The sequence below is a fragment of the Mesoplodon bidens genome (assembly GCF_964165515.1).
Source record: "Mesoplodon bidens genome assembly, chromosome: 13".
Lineage (NCBI taxonomy): Eukaryota > Metazoa > Chordata > Mammalia > Artiodactyla > Ziphiidae > Mesoplodon > Mesoplodon bidens.
Window position 1 is genome coordinate 54,029,296 of NC_138169.1, and position 17,377 is coordinate 54,046,672.

Here is a 17,377-nt window from a genome sequence, read left to right on the forward strand (position 1 = left end):
CATCGCTGTGAGACACAGCTATCAACTAATGATGTGGATTGTGGGATTATGTGGAGATTTTCAAAATGAACTATGCACTTGTGCCTGTTTCTGAGCTAGAACAGTGCTGTTGTTAAGATGGGGGTAATAATCTGACTGTCTAGAGTATTACCTCACCATGTGATTTTTCTTTCCTCTCTAATCTAATACTCTAACTGGAGTATTAGTTTCCAAGTTTAGCCATCTGTACTTGGTCCCAAGTCTGTGTAAACAAAGGTGACTTTCTTTTTCTCTCCCCTCCCACTATCCAAATAAGCTAGTTACTTTCCCAAGGCTTATTCAGATGACAAGATTAGATAATGCACTGAAAACCCTTCGAGAGAGTAAAGGTGCTACATGTATCATTATCAACAATTATTATTAATAATACCATCATTATGTCACTTCAGATCACTGAGTGAGCAAAAAGTCAACTTCAGAGAAGATTCTGATAAGATAAATGCAGGATTTCAATGGGAAAAGTACCAAATCTAAGGAGATCTTCTACAATATGACTACAATATGACTCTGACCCCTTATAAATGTACCTCTTGCTCACCTCAACCATGAATTATCCAGCGAGGCAATTCTCCAAGTCTATCTCACTGATTGATTTCCACATGTGTGACCTGCTTCCTTGGTTCTGTTCACCTGGAAAGCCCTCCTCATCCTCTTACCAGTTAACCAAGTGATACACATCTTTCAAGACCCAGTATACACATCCACTTTCATTCTTGAAGACTTGCACTGCATCTCTTTTTATTGCTACCACTACAGTGCCTAACACACTGCCTGGAGCATGGAATTATGACACAGTCTCCTCAAATAGATGAAGAAAAACCTAGTTCCTAAGGCTCTTGGTATCTTGGAGTACATGAAGAACTTATTTTTCATACTGTTCATTTAATGATTATTTAGTTATTTTATTATGTTCAAGTCTTCTTTCCTGAACTATAGTATGTGCATGAATTCATCAAAATATGAAAATATGGATGCTGTTCTGAGACTTTCCAGGAAATTTTATTGAAAAACTTTGCCTAAAATGTTCAAGGATGGAATTTCATACATTGCTAGTTTTTGTTTTTGTTTTTAAATTCCCTACTTTAATTTAAAGTTGGTATAAATTAAAGATTAAGTATTTCCAGAGGAATTGAGGAATAGTAGTGTGTATGTATGTGTGTGTGTGTTTATGTATGACTTGAAGACTAGTCCCTTAGATACCATCTGTATGCCTAAGTTGCCCATTTCTTCAATTTATTCTTGGGATAGGAAATGTCTAAGGAATATTTGATTCTTTCTGTACTTTGTCAATCACTCCATTTCACTTATAAAGTGGCCACAACTTTCAGGAGAGTTAGGCTGTAGTTGTTGTATACATATTTGATTATTTCAAAAACTTCAATCTAGTCGGAACATACTTTAGCTGTATGTCTCAGACATAACACTCTGCAGACAGGCTAAGCACAGAGGTGCAAAATCATGAGGGTTTATATCTCAGCATGCCAGAAGGCTTGGCTTGGTTTTCTTTTCCTGAAGTTGCTACTACTTCTTATTTCACACAGCAACTTGTGTATCGGGCTCTTGACAGCAAAATTGTATTTTTGCTGAATTTTATGCTTCAGGAGGGACACTAAGTAGTACATATTCCCCAGGGCTGAACCCTTCTACAGACTCAAATTTACTGTAAACTTTAGGAACATGGGAACCCCATAACAAAACTTGTAATCAATTCTACTTTTTCTGTCAGTACATGGCCATATACATTTTGGTAATGAATTATCCTTAAAATATGCTAATATCAACAAGAATTTCTGTGATGAGAAACACAAAGTCATTTCAGTGAAAAGGGAGAGACAATAGGAGAAGAGAGGGAGGAAACGAAGGAAGCTTTCAGTCAGGACCACACCCAACTATGGGAAGAGAACTATTTCCTAAGAGGACTGAATTCCAAGGTGTGCACACTGTCAGATCGCAGGGCAAATCTGACCCACAGCCAACAAAATGTCATTTTGATTTGTTTTTGTGTTTCTTATGGACTGTGTGTACTAAAATGAGGGGCTCCCACTCTTCACTCCACCCCCTGCTCTTTATATTTTGAGAAGCACATTTACATCCTTGGCTGGCCCTGTTGGCTGAGGCGTGAACTCCAGTAACCTGTTAGGGATGGAAGTGGATTGTGAAATCTGAAGGCGGTCCAGTACAAAGAGTCTAAGCATAGTCTCCAAGTTCTTGTCCCAGGTTTCTATTAATTAAGTCAGTTTAGGTTAAACTCCTCGAGCTTTACTTTCTTCTTCTGATACACAGTATGTATTTGATAAATGTCTAGGATTGAGTTACTATCCCATCTGGCAAAGTGAGAGTCTGGGGCCTGCCGGACTCATATGGATCTTTATTCATACACTAAAATACCCGGGCTTCCTAGGTTAGGTCCAGTTATGTTACCTCTTAGTTGACAACGTTTTTCTGTGAGTCAATAGGAGAAAGGATTAAGAGTGCTCTTTGAGGTCATTGCTATGGGGCTAACTTGAACGGTGTCCATATGCTTCGATTAGAGATAGTCATCGAATTCAGGGTAACTAAGTTTCTTTTTTACATTTAACTGTCTTAGCCTGTGGAAATAGATGAAATGTACTCATTACTTTAATCAAAGGCCAGCTAAGAACAATTTTCTCTTATCTTTAATATCTCAATGTGTTTTAAATAAAGCAAATTTTGCATGAGAAAAAAACAGTTAACATGAAAATTGTAACTGGGAAAGGTGCTCTGAAACCATTCGATCTATTCATCTCCACAGTGATCTCTTTCAAAAGTGCTTATCTCTGCTGCTATTATTACAATTGCAGAACATGACAGCAGCTGCCAATCAGAGATAAAACCCAAGGCTTCAGAGGCAGCTGGAATAACACAGCTTATAGTGTTACGGTCTCTATCCACTTTCCCCTGGCCTCGCGTCAGCCAGCTCTAGAAAACGTTGCGAGCAGAGAAGATTATGTTTGCTTTTTGTTTCTCTTTCCATTCTTTCGTATTCCTCAATGCCGCCTTTCAGCCCCTAGTTCCCTTCTTCCCAGTGATCATAGATTCTGTTTCCTCCTCTCCATCAGAATCCACATCCCTCCTATTACACACAGGATAACATCTGCATTGTAAGTATCTGAGGTAGTGTTTTGAATGCTTCATGCTTTACTCCTTATTTGCACTGGATATTTTCCATTTATCCTTCTTATCTACTCTCTTTCACTTTTCTCTATCCAGGGCTCCCTTGCCTACTGGTTTCTAGTGGGTTAGACCAGTGGGAGGCACCAGCAAAAGATCAGAACATAAAAAAAAAAAGAGGACAGGATATCTGTTTGTTCCCTGGCTCCTTTCTTTCTGTGCTAATAGCTGGCAATAGTTCTATCCTTGTACCGAAGGACATGACCCCCCCCCCCTTTTTTTTTTGTGGTACGCCGGCCTCTCACTGCTGTGGCCTCTCCCGTTGCGGAGCACAGGCTCCGGACACACAGGCTCAGCGGCCATGGCTCACGGGCCCAGCCGTTCCACGGCATGTGGGTTCTTCCCGGACCGGGGCACAAACTCGTGTCCCCTGCATCGGCAGGCGGACTCTCAACCACTGCGCCACCTGGGAAGCCCAGGACATGACCCCTTAAACAGCAGTCCCCTTTCTTTCCCAGTTTTAGTAATTGCTCCCCTTCCTAGACCCTGCATATCTGAGGGTAGTGTGGCTTCTGCTGTTACCTATCCTGTGATAGTCAATGCCTTGTTGACTGTCCTTAATCTATTCTACACATTTGTTAACAGTATCTTCATTGAACCAGCTTTCAGTACACTTTTTTTTTTTTTTTTTTTTTTTTTTTTTTTTTTTTCTTTTTGCGGTATGCGGGCCTCTCACTCCCGTGGCCTCTCCCGCTGCGGAGCACAGGCTCCGGATGCGCAGGCCCAGCGGCCATGGCTCACGGGCCCAGCCGCTCCGCGGCATATGGGATCCTCCCAGACCGGGGCACGAACCCGTATCCCCTGCATCGGCAGGCGGACTCTCAACCACTGCGCCACCAGGGAGGCCCTCAGTACACTTTTAAGGGTGTCATGTTCTTCCTGCCAGGAAAATGACACATAAAACTTCACATCTCTTAACTGGTTCTGAATTTGGATGGGGTGAAAATTCGTGTATGCTAGGCTCTCTTGAATACCAGAAATGTGTGCCCCCATTTTATTCAGTTCTTTGCACAAATGTCGCTTCCTCTGAGGAGGCATCTCTGACCACCCTCACCAGTTCTTATCTGCTCACCCTGCTGTGGTTTCTTTGTAGCACTTACTATCAATGGTCTCCCACTAGCAGACACAAGAAAAGAGGGCAAGTCTGTGTCCACTTGTTGTTCATCTTCAGTGTCTGAAACAAGATCTAGACTACAGTAAGCACTTAATTAAGAACTTCTGGTGCTTCCTTCTTCCACAAGTAATATTTACTCCCTTGAAAATCACCCTTTTCAAGAGAAGCAAGCATTGCCTAAGTGGGTCTGTGCCATGCTCCTGGCCGTGCTGGGTAAAAGCCGGTGTCCTAGAATCCCAGCTCCATGTATACAACTCCCAGACCTGGGACTGCCACTTCCTATAAATGTTAAAACCTTAATCTCCACAATCCTGAAGAAAATCAGTTTTCCATTAATTCACCTTGAAATTGACTCTTCAAAATGAATGTGAGTGTAAAATGGGAAAGAAAAAAACAATTCAAATATATTTCAAAAAATAAGGTAGGAAGTGGCAGTGTTTCACATGTAGTCACATTTACTGAGACTGGTTCACTCTCCCCTGTCCCCAAATCCTCTTATATTTTCATATGTATCGCCAGAGCTACCCATTCACCTTCATTGTCTCCTCTTCTGCCTCTGACTCTTCCCCCACCTTGACCCTTTTGACCCACCTCCTACTCCTCATGAATGTGATTCTTCCTTTGCCTGTTGTAAGCTGTGTGAGGCTAATGGTAGGTCTCCTACTTTTTATTTCCTTCTGGCTTTTTTTTTATATTTCCTATGCAGTCAGAGAAAGAACAGTAAAGTCTGTAATCTGAGAACAATATCCTCAAGGTAAGGCAGGGACACGTCTAGATAATAGCCCTGTGAGTGACCAGAGGTAGTGTCGGTGTATTGATAAGAGTCCCATGTATTTTTAACCAGCAGGCATCAAGGTCTATAATCACATTTTTCTAGGGGCTGTACTCAGCTCCGTGCTGGACACACTAAAAAGCTCATAAATAACTTGGATCAGAGGAAATTGGAAAATGATGACTACAAAAATACAAAGAGAATTTTTATGTATTCCAAAACCCAGATGGCATTGACAGTTATTTTCTCCTTGGCGATAAGTCACCATTCCTCAGAGAGCTATTAGAACTTTCTGATGGGGGTAAGAGTCATCAGATTTGGGAAGGGCAAGTCTTACAGGGCAGACTAAAGTGATGCAATTTCTTTTGCCTCCCCTTTATCTCATTTTTAATTCTCCTCTTATAAACCAACATTTTTCTCCCCACCCTTCAGTTCTTTGATGCTAAGTTCTGTTGGCCTGCAGGAAGGCTCTGTCCATAGACTTCACCCTGGCATACCTGGGTGACATCCAGAAGTGTCAAAGTGTTCAAAGTAAATTCTCTTTCCTGATTCCACCAGCAATGCACTAATTACTTCCCTGGTATTTAAAAAAACAGGTGATCAGGTGAATTCTCAGTATGATTACAGTGACTAATGGATGCCCTGCGTCAGCCTACAAAGGTCAATGATTTAAAAGTCAGCCTAGTAAAACAAATACATCTCTAATTCACATTTCATGCAGGTAGAAAGAGTGATATGTATACTTTTAGGAAGAAGGAAATATTCCTTCATGATATCATGAAGGCAGGCACCTATTTCCCTCCATGTGCTGGAGGGATGATGTTACAATGTGCATGTAAAAAATGATGAACAGTCCCAGTGGGTGGAATTCCTGATTTGGTGGAGGTTGAAGAATCCAGAAATATATTCCTTAAAATGGAGAAATCAACCATTTTGAAAATAAACCAAAAGATATGGGCTCTGGAGTCCTTAGACAGATCATGTTTTCTCTCCCTCACCTCACCCTACACTAACTTTGTCATTGCCAGCATCCTGGCCAATGGCTACAAATGACAGAACCATCTTATCATGTGGGTGCAAATATTTTGAAAACAGCATTAGGGCAGTCCTTTGAATATTCTTTTTTTCTTTCTCATAGATTTATAGGAGCTCCATGAATATTTAGCATATTAACCTGTTGGTCATCTGTGTTTTTCCTAAACTGATATTTGTATTTTGCTGTCATTTATGGTATATTGGAATACACAAAAAATTTAGTTGTTATTTAGTCCAATGTGTTATTCTTCTTCCTTATAGTTTTGGGTTCACTTTCAGTGTCAAAGAGTTTTAATCCATCTGGATATTACTTTTATAATGACCTTTCTATTAAAATTTAGAATTATTTAAGTTGTTAAGTATTTTTGTGAGACTTTCCTTTTCTACTTTGTAGTGTTTACCTATTTTAGTAGCTGTTACCAGACCAAATGTGTGCTGAGAATGAATGAATTAATAAAAGAAGGTATGAATGCACTACTGAAAACATGGTAGGGGATCCATGTAGATGTAAAGACTAAAACCAGGACACTGATATTTATCTGTGGTAATTTTTTTTTTTTTTGCTGTGTGTGGGCCTCTCAGTGTTGTGGCCTCTCCCGTTGTGGAGCACAGGCTCCGGATGCACAGGCTCAGCGGCCATGGCTCACGGGCCCAGCCGCTCCGCGGCATGTGGGATCATCCTGGACTGGGGCACGAACGGGTGTCCCCTGCATCGGCAGGCGGACTCTCAACCACTGCGCCACCAGGGAAGTCCTGTGGTAATTTTTAAGATGTATGATGCAAAGTTTGATAGTTGCCTCTGTTAAGAACACTATACTTTCTTTTTTCCAGAAAAAAAATTAAAAAGCCAGGATTAACCTCAGTCAAAATTGTTTCTTTAAATTTTGAAACAAAATGGGTGCAGTCATGTGTGACTAAATCTGAGTGATATTCTCAGGATTAAAAATATTCATTAATAATGGGAAAAAGCCTTCCTTGCATAAGAATGAATTAGTGCCCCGTCCTGAGATGTAGAACCTGGCTTCTGTAATTGCCTTTTTTATAGTCTAATGTTGTTCAAAGCTGGGGCGAGACTGTGCTTTCTGAACAACCACATTCTCAAATCACACTGAAAACTTAAAACTGCTTTCAAGTAGGGATTAAAAATAAATCTATCTTACATACTGGATCCATTAGTAAACTTAAATACCAACAGAATATGTTATAATTTGGTGACCCCTCCCCCTAAGAAAAAGAAAAAAAACTCAAAAAACAAAAACAAAAACCTCAATCTCCAGCCCCCCAAGCTTTTTAAGGTGTTTGGAATTCCACTATTAAAATCCAGTATTTGGGGGTCCAAGAACTAAAATCCTTTTAACTTCCCTTGAACGATGCCACATTTTACACCAGTATCATTTAATAAAAATAATAATGATAGCTAACATTTATTGAGGGCTTAAGATGTGCAAGAAACTCTACTAAGTATTAGTATTGTCTCCTTTAATCCTTACAATAGCCGAACGAGCTAGGTATTACTATCATCCTATTTTACAGATAAGGAAATGGAAATTTTCTTCTTGTGGTTCAATAACTGTCCAGTGTCACAGCTAGAGTGTGATGGAGCAAGGACTCTGTCCTGACATTTTACTCACTTAATTGCCTATGTTGGTATAACCAAGAGTTCATTCTGTGGGCATAGTATAGTGGGCACTCTTATCCTGCTCAACATGGGCCAACTGTGAAAGCAGAGGCTGAAGAGAGGTCATAGCCAGGAAGTGGAGCTCAGATGAAAGACTCTGGGCAGTTCCAGGTCCAGAAATGGAAGAGATGGGGATAGCAAACATAGTTTCTACCACCTGGTTGGTTTTATTCCAACACAGCCTTAGCAGGTCCAGCAGAATATCCAGAAGGTACGACCCATCTATAGTTGTCTCTTGCACATATTACTTTTCATCTCCTCAAATACTCAGGATTTTCTCTGCAGCTCTTTGTTCTGCCTACAGGAGACAATGGGTGTTCATCAGTGGGAAACTGCACTTTTTCTCCCCCCTGTTTTTGCTTTTAAATTTGGGTCATGGTGACGACCTCATAGCCTTTCCAGCTTGGAGAATGTTCTAGGCTGTGCAAGCAACTTTTCTGTCAAGCAAGATGGCACTGGTTATGTATCAAAGCATCAGTGACTTCAGACCTCAGGAGCCACAAAGAGATTAGAATGTAGCCAAATGGGTTTAGTTGATTTGTCCTCAGAAATTTTAGAAAAAATAGCTAAAAAATAATTTTGGAAATAAATAGTTAATGAAGTTCATTTTCATAGCATTTTCTCTCCCCGTCTCTGTGGATAAAGTGACTTGCATGGTTTATTTTCTCCTTCATTTCAGAATGAGGTGGAGGTGGGGGTCCTGCAGGGTGGAGGCTGGTGTCTCCCAGGCTGGAATTGGGCAAGACCCACAGACATGTCCCTGGTCCCGGTGCAGCTGTGCAGGTGGTATTTCCTGAGAGGACACAGCTCCTGGTCAAACACACCAGAACCTGGCCTCAAGATTTATATTAAGTGCCAATTATTTTGTTGGTAGTGGTGAAAGGACTCCTAGGTTTTCTATGGGCTTGACGAGTTTACAGAAGAAGGTATCAGCAAGGACTTGGAGGTCATCCTAAAAAAATTCCTGATGGAGCAAAAAGAATCCTTCATAACTGATTGTTAGAGAGAGAGAAGGGGGAGACATTGCATCAAAGGAAATCTCTGATCTCACAGGGTTAGGAAGGGATGTAGAAGTTGAGTACCAGAGAGTCCTGGGCACTCAAACTCCCACATTGAGGGGGTCAATCTAGAGTATAGATATAATTGAGGCTAGGTCCTGAAAGCAAAGCTTGTGTCGCCCTATACTACTTGGTACAGTGTATGGAAGTGGTGTCTTATTGCTTTTTTTCAGGTATGGAGTAATATAGAAAAACAAGGAAAGAGTATGCCTATGACTTGATTTATGTGCTGTCTGCATCCAAAGCATGACCCAGATTAGTTGGCAGTTAAGAGCATATCCTATAGCCAAATACATTCGTTTGTTTGCACAGAGAAACAGAAGCTTGAAATGGCTCATTAAAATAGCTCAGGGGTTCAGGAGCCCTAAACAACTCCCATCAAACAACAATTTGGAGGGTTAAGGGTAAATGAATCTATGATGAATAGATTATATTGCCCCTAAAGAAGATGCAAGTTTACAGAAGTTCACTGGGCAGTGATGTTTTGGGGCACCCCTAAGCCCTGGAATCAGGATATTTAGAAATAAAAAGCTTATTTGGGTGTCTGCAGCAGCCATGCAGAAAAGCACTTCTTTTGTTTGGAGGGCCTTGGATGTGAAGACTGGAGTCTGTTTATTATATTTTGCTATTTGCCATGTCTATCCAATGACCCAATTGCTCCATTTCATGCCATTTAATCTCAGACCAAATGACGTTAACTATCTGAGAATGACTTCTGATTTTTCCACAGTTTCCAATTGAAGCTATAATAGCTCCTTATTCTAAGTCTCTGACCAGGTACTGTGAGAAATCACCACGCTTCACCGTGGGAGAGAAAATTGAGGGAAGGGCTGAAACAGTGACTTTAGAAACTTCCATCGATGAAAAGAGATGATAAAAATGAGCAGTAATAGGAAGCAGCATAAAGTGTATTAAAAAAGAAACAGTGGTCATTGGAATTCAATAGCCAAACCCATAGAAAAAAAGGAGAATAACAAAAAGCTTATCTTCAGTGTTCAGAGCGAGTTTGTTTATGGTTTTGTAGATGACTGCTCCCTTAGAGCATTCCAACACACAACAAAGCCCGAATTCAGGAATATGTGTGTGCTGGGCTCTACTGTAAAGGGACTGACTTTTACTTTAGGGAAATGAAGTTACTGCTGCTAATGTAAAAGAAGATTTTATGATTTCTATTTGCTCTGAATGACTTTAAAACTACATCAGGAAATTAAACAAACAGTCAAACAAAATAAAAAGGGTCATCAGGTTTTTTGTGTTTTTGTTTTTCATTTCAAGAGGAATTTATGGTTTTACAAACAATAGGAAGGTCATAGGTCCCAAGGAATTGGAAATCAAGGATGCAGTTTTCAGAGTAATATATAATAGCAACAATTTAGCATGGTCCTCTGTACAAATCTCAAGATGGGTGATGTTATTGGTTACTGGCTCCTGCATGTGGGTCCATTCACCCACATAGGGATAAGAAAGGTTGAGTGGTGAGCTGGATCTCCTGGCTCTTGACTTGTTCTAAATAAACATCTGCTTGATACTCAGGATCATCTATGGAATTTTACTTTCCCAAAGCTGCCAAAACTCCTCTTTTTCTTATTTCTGGCTTAGATGCAGTAGGCCACTGCATTAAAGGTAAGATCTGGTTGTCCCTCCTCCTCTTCCCTCCTCATAGTCAGCTCAGTGGTCCTCCAGTGATTAGTTTGACCTCTTACAGCTTGAGATTCTACCCATAAAATGACTTGAATGGCTACATAGAGATACAATTGTCTTCCTACCCCAACTCTTGGTGACATTAGAACACAGAGAATATGAGTAGCTGAATAAATTCCTTCCTTTACCCACAACTAACAGGGTCATCTATGATCAATTCAGGTAGAAGTGAGTCCTAAAGTATGTCTAACCATATATGTAAGTTTTCCACTTCATACGCTAGAGACCATTGCAACTCTTCTTTGCCATGGAGCTCCCAGTAATTCTGAAGTTCCCAAGGTGTTCATGGATAGAACTAAATTTCAAAAATAACAGATTTCCTTTGTAATTGTATACATTTATTTCAGACATTTTGAGGCATTATTTTGAGAAGAGGTCACAGACTGCCAGAGGATGAATGTTGAGACTCGACATGGGCCTTCCTGGTTTGGAGTCTGCTGGACAGCTTTTCCATGGAAGCTGCTGCATGAGGTTATGCAGTGCAAGGTGTAGGGGACTTTGCTTCTGCCCCAGTGAAGATGATGAACCCTTGTGTTGGACAAACCCTGTTGGCAGGACTGTGAGCTGGGTTATACAAGGCATCCAAAGAATCAGCTGTAATTCTAATTATTAAGGGCCCTTTCTCAGAAGCAAAATGGTGTCTTGTCATTGCTTGACTGTGCTGACCTCTAGAGAAAGGGACTTCTTCCTCCTAGTTGTAGATTCTTCCATGGACTGTAGACTTTCGTCTCATTGTATAACTAACTACGTTTGTGGAGGGAAAGTGGCTATGTGTCAAGTTCACCTGTCTTTCAGGAGCCAGAAGAGCAGGTTCAAGGTAAGGTTTAAGCCTGGGGTAAGTGTTTGCAAATACAGCATCAGAGTCTCTTCCTAGCCTCTGCTAGCATCCCTCAGCCCTGAGCTCAGGTGTTCTAACATCACCTCTTTCAGCCATTCTTTTTCCATTCTTTGAATATCTGAGTTGTTGCAGTCTATACAGTTCAACTGTTGTTTGTCTCACGGTCTACCTGTGTTGTTTTGCATTCCCCTCAACCTCAAGTGCTACATTGGAATTCAGCAAGCAAATAATAACCAGAGAGAAAAAAAAAAGCTCCACTTGGTGTTTCTTATTGTGATATTAACTCCCAAACTCCATCACCTCTGAGATGCGAGGGGCTCACACTAACCTTTAATTGGGTTGAGGGTCCAAAATCCCTTATATAATTTCCTGTTTACAAACATTTTTACAAATCTTAGAGGCAACAGAAATGCGTTTTCAATTTTTTTTTTTTTTGTGTGCGGTACGCGGACCTCTCACTGTTGTGGTCTCTCCCGTTGCGGAGCACAGGCTCTGGACCGCAGGCTCAGTGGCCATGGCTCACAGGCCCAACCGCTCTGCGGCATGTGGGATCTTCCCAGACTGGGGCACGAACCCATGTTCCCTGCATCAGCAGGCGGATTCTTAACCACTGCACCACCAGGGAAGCCCCGTTTTCAATTTTTAATTGATCCTCAAGTCTCTGTTTTCCTTGTATTATTTCAGAAGCCTAATGTGTTTATCAAGGCTGGCTCACCCAAGCAAGAATGGTCCTTGTAGAGACAACATTCTATAATGTTGTGAATCTGAACCCAGCTGACCAGGTTGGGTACGTTATTAGAAACATACTTGGAGCTTCCTCAAACTTTATTTCTTGCCCTGATTCTGTCATTTCCCCCTTTTTTTGTGGTAGATAATAGATTTGTAAGACATTGAGAAGGTCTGATCACCAGGACAGGTGGTCAAGGCAACGTAGGTAAAAGGGAGAGAGAGAAATGAGGTGACACTCAGGTGTCTGATTGGGGACCTATATGAAAGATAATGCCAGTGACTGACATATGGAAAGCTGAAGAGGAAGCCAGCTCCAGGGCACATGTATGAAAGGGTTTGGTAGTGTCCACCTGAAGAATATTCAAGTTCATCTGCCAGTTGGGCAGTCTGTTTACTTTCTTATGTCTGAGCTGATATCCTCAGCAGGGACAGTCTCATTCAGTTAGTAATCATTGAAATGTCCATTCCCTCATTCAGAAAATGTGCTTCTGGTACCATTTCTACTCCTAACTGCTACTATATAACTCCCAGCAACATTGGCACTCCGGGCTATGACCTTTTTGAAACACACTTCAAATAACAATTCAATCTGCAAATTATAAAGTGACGAGGATGTTGAACAGGTCAAGGCCAAGGGCAGAACTCATTGTCAGGCCACTATAGATATACCTTCAGGTTAATGCTGATATGTTGATTAGCTGCCCTTGTGTGTGGTCATTTAGCTGGCTACAAGCCAGTTCACATTTATACAAAATAATATAAGAAGTCTAGCCAAATACTGAGTTGAAATCCAGGTACTGTGTGTTTAAAGCATCCCCCTTTTGATATACCTATCTGGTATCTATGTCCAAAACCACATCACAGGGCAGTATTTAAGGCTAGAATAGGATTTTCATGGCAAAGGCAAAATGACAGGGAAGTTGGAGAGGCATGGGAGGATATGAGGCTGAAACGAAGCATAATGTACATGTTTCTGTAGTATCGAGAATAAAGGAGGCAGGAAGTTCCCTGAAACTCCCCTCTAGGAACCGAATACAAGCATATTGGGGTAGTGAAGGGACTGACAGTGACCAGGGGTGTTCATGCTGAGTCCACTGGAAGGTCACGGGAAAGTGGAAGTCTCATTTCCCTAGACTCCTCATCGGTGTCAGTCAAACCACACCAGGTTTGAACTTTCCTGTGTGAGGAGCACTGTGAGCATCGCTGTGGAGAAAAGAGTCTTGTTCTCAGCACTTCCTGTCCAACCAGTGGAGGAGAAGGAAGGCCACTGTTCCCTGACATGTGGGAAGTCTACAGGCATGAGTGCCTGGGAAAATTTTCATTAGAGCCTCTTTAATGGGGAAGGGGTTCATGGAAAGGCCTGCCGAGGGAAGGGACACTTTCGATGGACAAGCTAAGAGACAGGGCAGATGAAACAAATTGTGGTTTTCTTCAATCTATTGCCTAATTACATCCTATTAAATTTCTATGTATTTCTCCAATCCACAAATATTTCAAATATGGTTACAAAGATGCAGTATGAAAAAATTGAAAGGCTGGAAACAATGTCCCCAGGGACATTCTAGTCCCATTTATTCCCTTGAGTAAGTTGCTAAACTTCTTTGAACTCAAGTTTCCTTATTTGTCAGTAGGTGTACTGGGTCCCACCATGTTTATATAAAAGGAATGTTAGCAGTATCCAGCTGCTCATTTAATTGGTAGTGCCACACAAAGCTGAAAGTATGTATGATTACAAAGTATTTGATCATCCCTCTTAGCTGCCTGAAATTCCCCAATTCCCAAAGAAATATACAGCTCCTGTGTTCAGATTCATAAGCAAGCACTGAATGTTACTATTTTCTCACTAAGGATCCTGCAAAAAATTCTGTCTCCCAATGGACTATCTAAAAGCATCTACGTAACTTCCCTTCTTGCAATTGCTTCCTGTCTGCACATTCAAAACACATTTGTTGATGCCTCATGAATGGAGAGATCTCTAAGGATCTGGTAATACTTTTAAACCTTTCTGCCATTCATGGGAAAATCTGAGGTGTGTGTGTGTGTGTGTGTGTGCACATGTGTGACAGAGAGAAATAGGTTTATTGTTCAATATAGTAGAAGATACATTTTCATTTGCTTTTCTTCTATTCTGGAAACATTTGGTATCTGCTATTATTCCAATCCTTGGTTAAAGTGGGGATGGGAAAGAATATAAAAGGGACAGTTACAGAGATATTTACACTAAATGAAAAATGACTGAAACCAGTGGTGTGCTGATGAAACCTCAGAATTGGTCCAATATGTAAAACAAGTTGGCTAAACAAAGCAAATTAAAAAAAAAGACAACAAATAAGCAAACAAATCAGACTCCAGCCTTTCTTCCATTAGAAGCTATCATCTGAAACTGTGTTGTCCAGTAGAGTAGCAATGGGCCCCAAGAGGCTGTGGACCACATGGAATGAAGAAGTTCCCAGCTGACCTTGCTGTAAGTATAAGTGTAAAAGAACACTTGATTTTGAAGACTTTGTATTAAAAAGAATGTAATATATTTCACTGATTTTTTTTTACTAATTACACATTGACAAAATATTTTATATATACTGAACTGAATAAGATATATTAAAATTTATTTTACCCTTTGTTACTTTTTTTTTTTTTTTTTTTTTTTTTTTCTTTTTGCGGTATGCGGGCCTCTCACTGTTGTGGCCTCTCCCGTTGCGGAGCACAGGCTCCGGATGCGCAGGCCCAGCGGCCATGGCTCACGGGCCCAGCCGCTCCGCGGCATATGGGATCCTCCCAGACCGGGGCACGAACCCGTATCCCCTGCATCGGCAGGCGGACTCTCAACCACTGCGCCACCAGGGAGGCCCCCTTTGTTACTTTTTAAATGTGGCTATGAGAAAATGTGAAATTACATATAGGGCTGACTTTATATTACTATTGAGCAGAGCTGATCTAAAACATCCCAACTATGACCTTCAAAGCTCCAATAGTACAAATGACCTTCTTATTACAAGTGAGATACAAAGGTCAGAGATATGGCCTCAAATCACTAGCTGCTTTAAAAACATTGCAGACAGAGCTGGGGTCTTGAAGAATAAGGGTAGTTTAGTAGTAAAGAAAAACTATGCAAAACTACTAAAAGAGCCATTTCAAAAAACCACTTCATCATAAGATATAGTATGATGTGGGACACTTTTACATATTGGGTGAATTTTTAAATTTTATAAAAAAATAAGTGTGCTTACCTTGGAGAATTGAAACACTTTTTGTATAATAGAAGTTAAAATTATATTTTAAATTGCATCATTATTTTTACTTTATAAAATAGAACCGGTAAGATAAACAGCTATTTTAATTGAATTCTGCTCCAGTGAAATCCAGGATATATATATATATATATATATATATATATATATATATATATATATATATATATATATATATATAAAGGCATAGCTCTAGCATTTTTATTGGTCTGACTAGTGAAAAATGATGTTTTTGCTTTTTGCAGGAATACCTTGTGCAGAGCAATAATGATCAATCCCTGATGAATATAACAATGGCTCCAGGCCGTTACTGGGGAATGGCAAGAACCTCATTTTTATAACTATGTTTAAACACAATGTAGGAGGTTTTGTTTGTTTGTCAGCTTTTCATAAAAATAACTCCAGTAAGCCTAATGAAAAATTGGGGTAGATTCATCAAATGTGCATTTCAGACTGAGGGTCAGGATACTATGGTTTTTATTTTCTATGAAACTTCCTCGTCCACTAATTCAACAAAAATTTCTTGAGCACCTCTCTGTCTGGCTTATACTAGATAGGGAAGACATCAAAGTGGAGAAGTTATGGACTGTAAATTTTAGGAACAGTGAGTTTCTATCCCTAAACAACTTTAAGGACCTTAAAAACATGTCTAATTTTATTACCTTACTTTACATATGGAAGAGCAGAGATCCAGAGTGTGAAATGACTTGCTCAGGGTCACAGGGGTTGTTTTAGGAAAAGCCAATGCTAGAAACCATGTATGTTGATTCCCAGTCTAACACTCTTCTATTAAAATATGTTGCTTTATTTTAGAAAATCACTTCTACAAACACCAGCTTTCTTTCTTTCTTTTTTTTTCTATCTCATGCTCTTTTGATGCATATCACTTACTTTTTTTTCCAAGAAATGCCTCTTTGCAGTGAAGGCAATAGTTGTATTTGGAGGATTACTCTAAACCGGACAAATCCAAGCAGAGAGCAGCCCTGGGCCCTCTCCATAGATCACAGCTATGGCAGCTCGCCCAGGGAGCACAGAAGTGCTTGGACCAGCTTTAAGTTTAAGTGCATGTCACCATAATGTACAGTGTCTTTGGTGTTCGTATATCATGGAGTGGAAGGGGTGTCACCCATGGACGGAGAGCATCCATTCTCCTCTCCTGACACTGTGCCTTTTCTCCAAACAAGACATATCTGTGCGATTATAATCTTATCCAGGCTGGCTTGCCCCCTCCAGAGCTCATCTTCAGTGAGGAGCAGAGTCAGTCAGCAGTTGGTGGAGATAAGTTTTAGGGGTCTTGCTTTGGGAAACAATGAAAGAGAAGAAGCACTGAGGATATAGAAGGGCCTCCTGTGTGCATCACTTTCAGCTTTTGTTAGCAACCCAAATGGCCTAGTTTTTATGTGCAAAGGAATGTAGCAATTAAGAGCAAGTCCTCAAAAGTCATCCTTCTCTGGGTTCAAATCCCTGATCAACCACTTGGGTGTGTGACTCAGGCAAGTTACTGAACACTTCTTTGCTTTAGTTTCCTTACTGTAAAAATGGGGATTAAATGAAAACATTACTTACCTTGTGTAATTATTGGAAAGAATAAGTGAATATATACAAATGAAACCCTAGTCTAGAGCATGGAACTTGCATTGCCATCAATACATGTTAATTGTTGTCATTATCGTAATTTCTTCCTTAGGACTTCGTCTAAGATATCTTCAGTAAAGGCATAAAGTTGAAGAATTATCCTTTAAGTAACTAAAGAGCTTTTTAAGCAAGAGGTACTTCAGGACTCCCATTTCCATATTAACTGGAGAAGAGGGTGAAGTTCTGAAAGAGACAATACATGAAGAAGTTAATCCATTTAGTCCTTTTTCCCATCCATCCATCCATCCGTATAGTCATCCATCAATCTACCAATTGTCTTATTGCCTTGGAGTTTAATTGAATGCGTTTTAGGTCTTCCTGTTTTGTTGACCTAATAA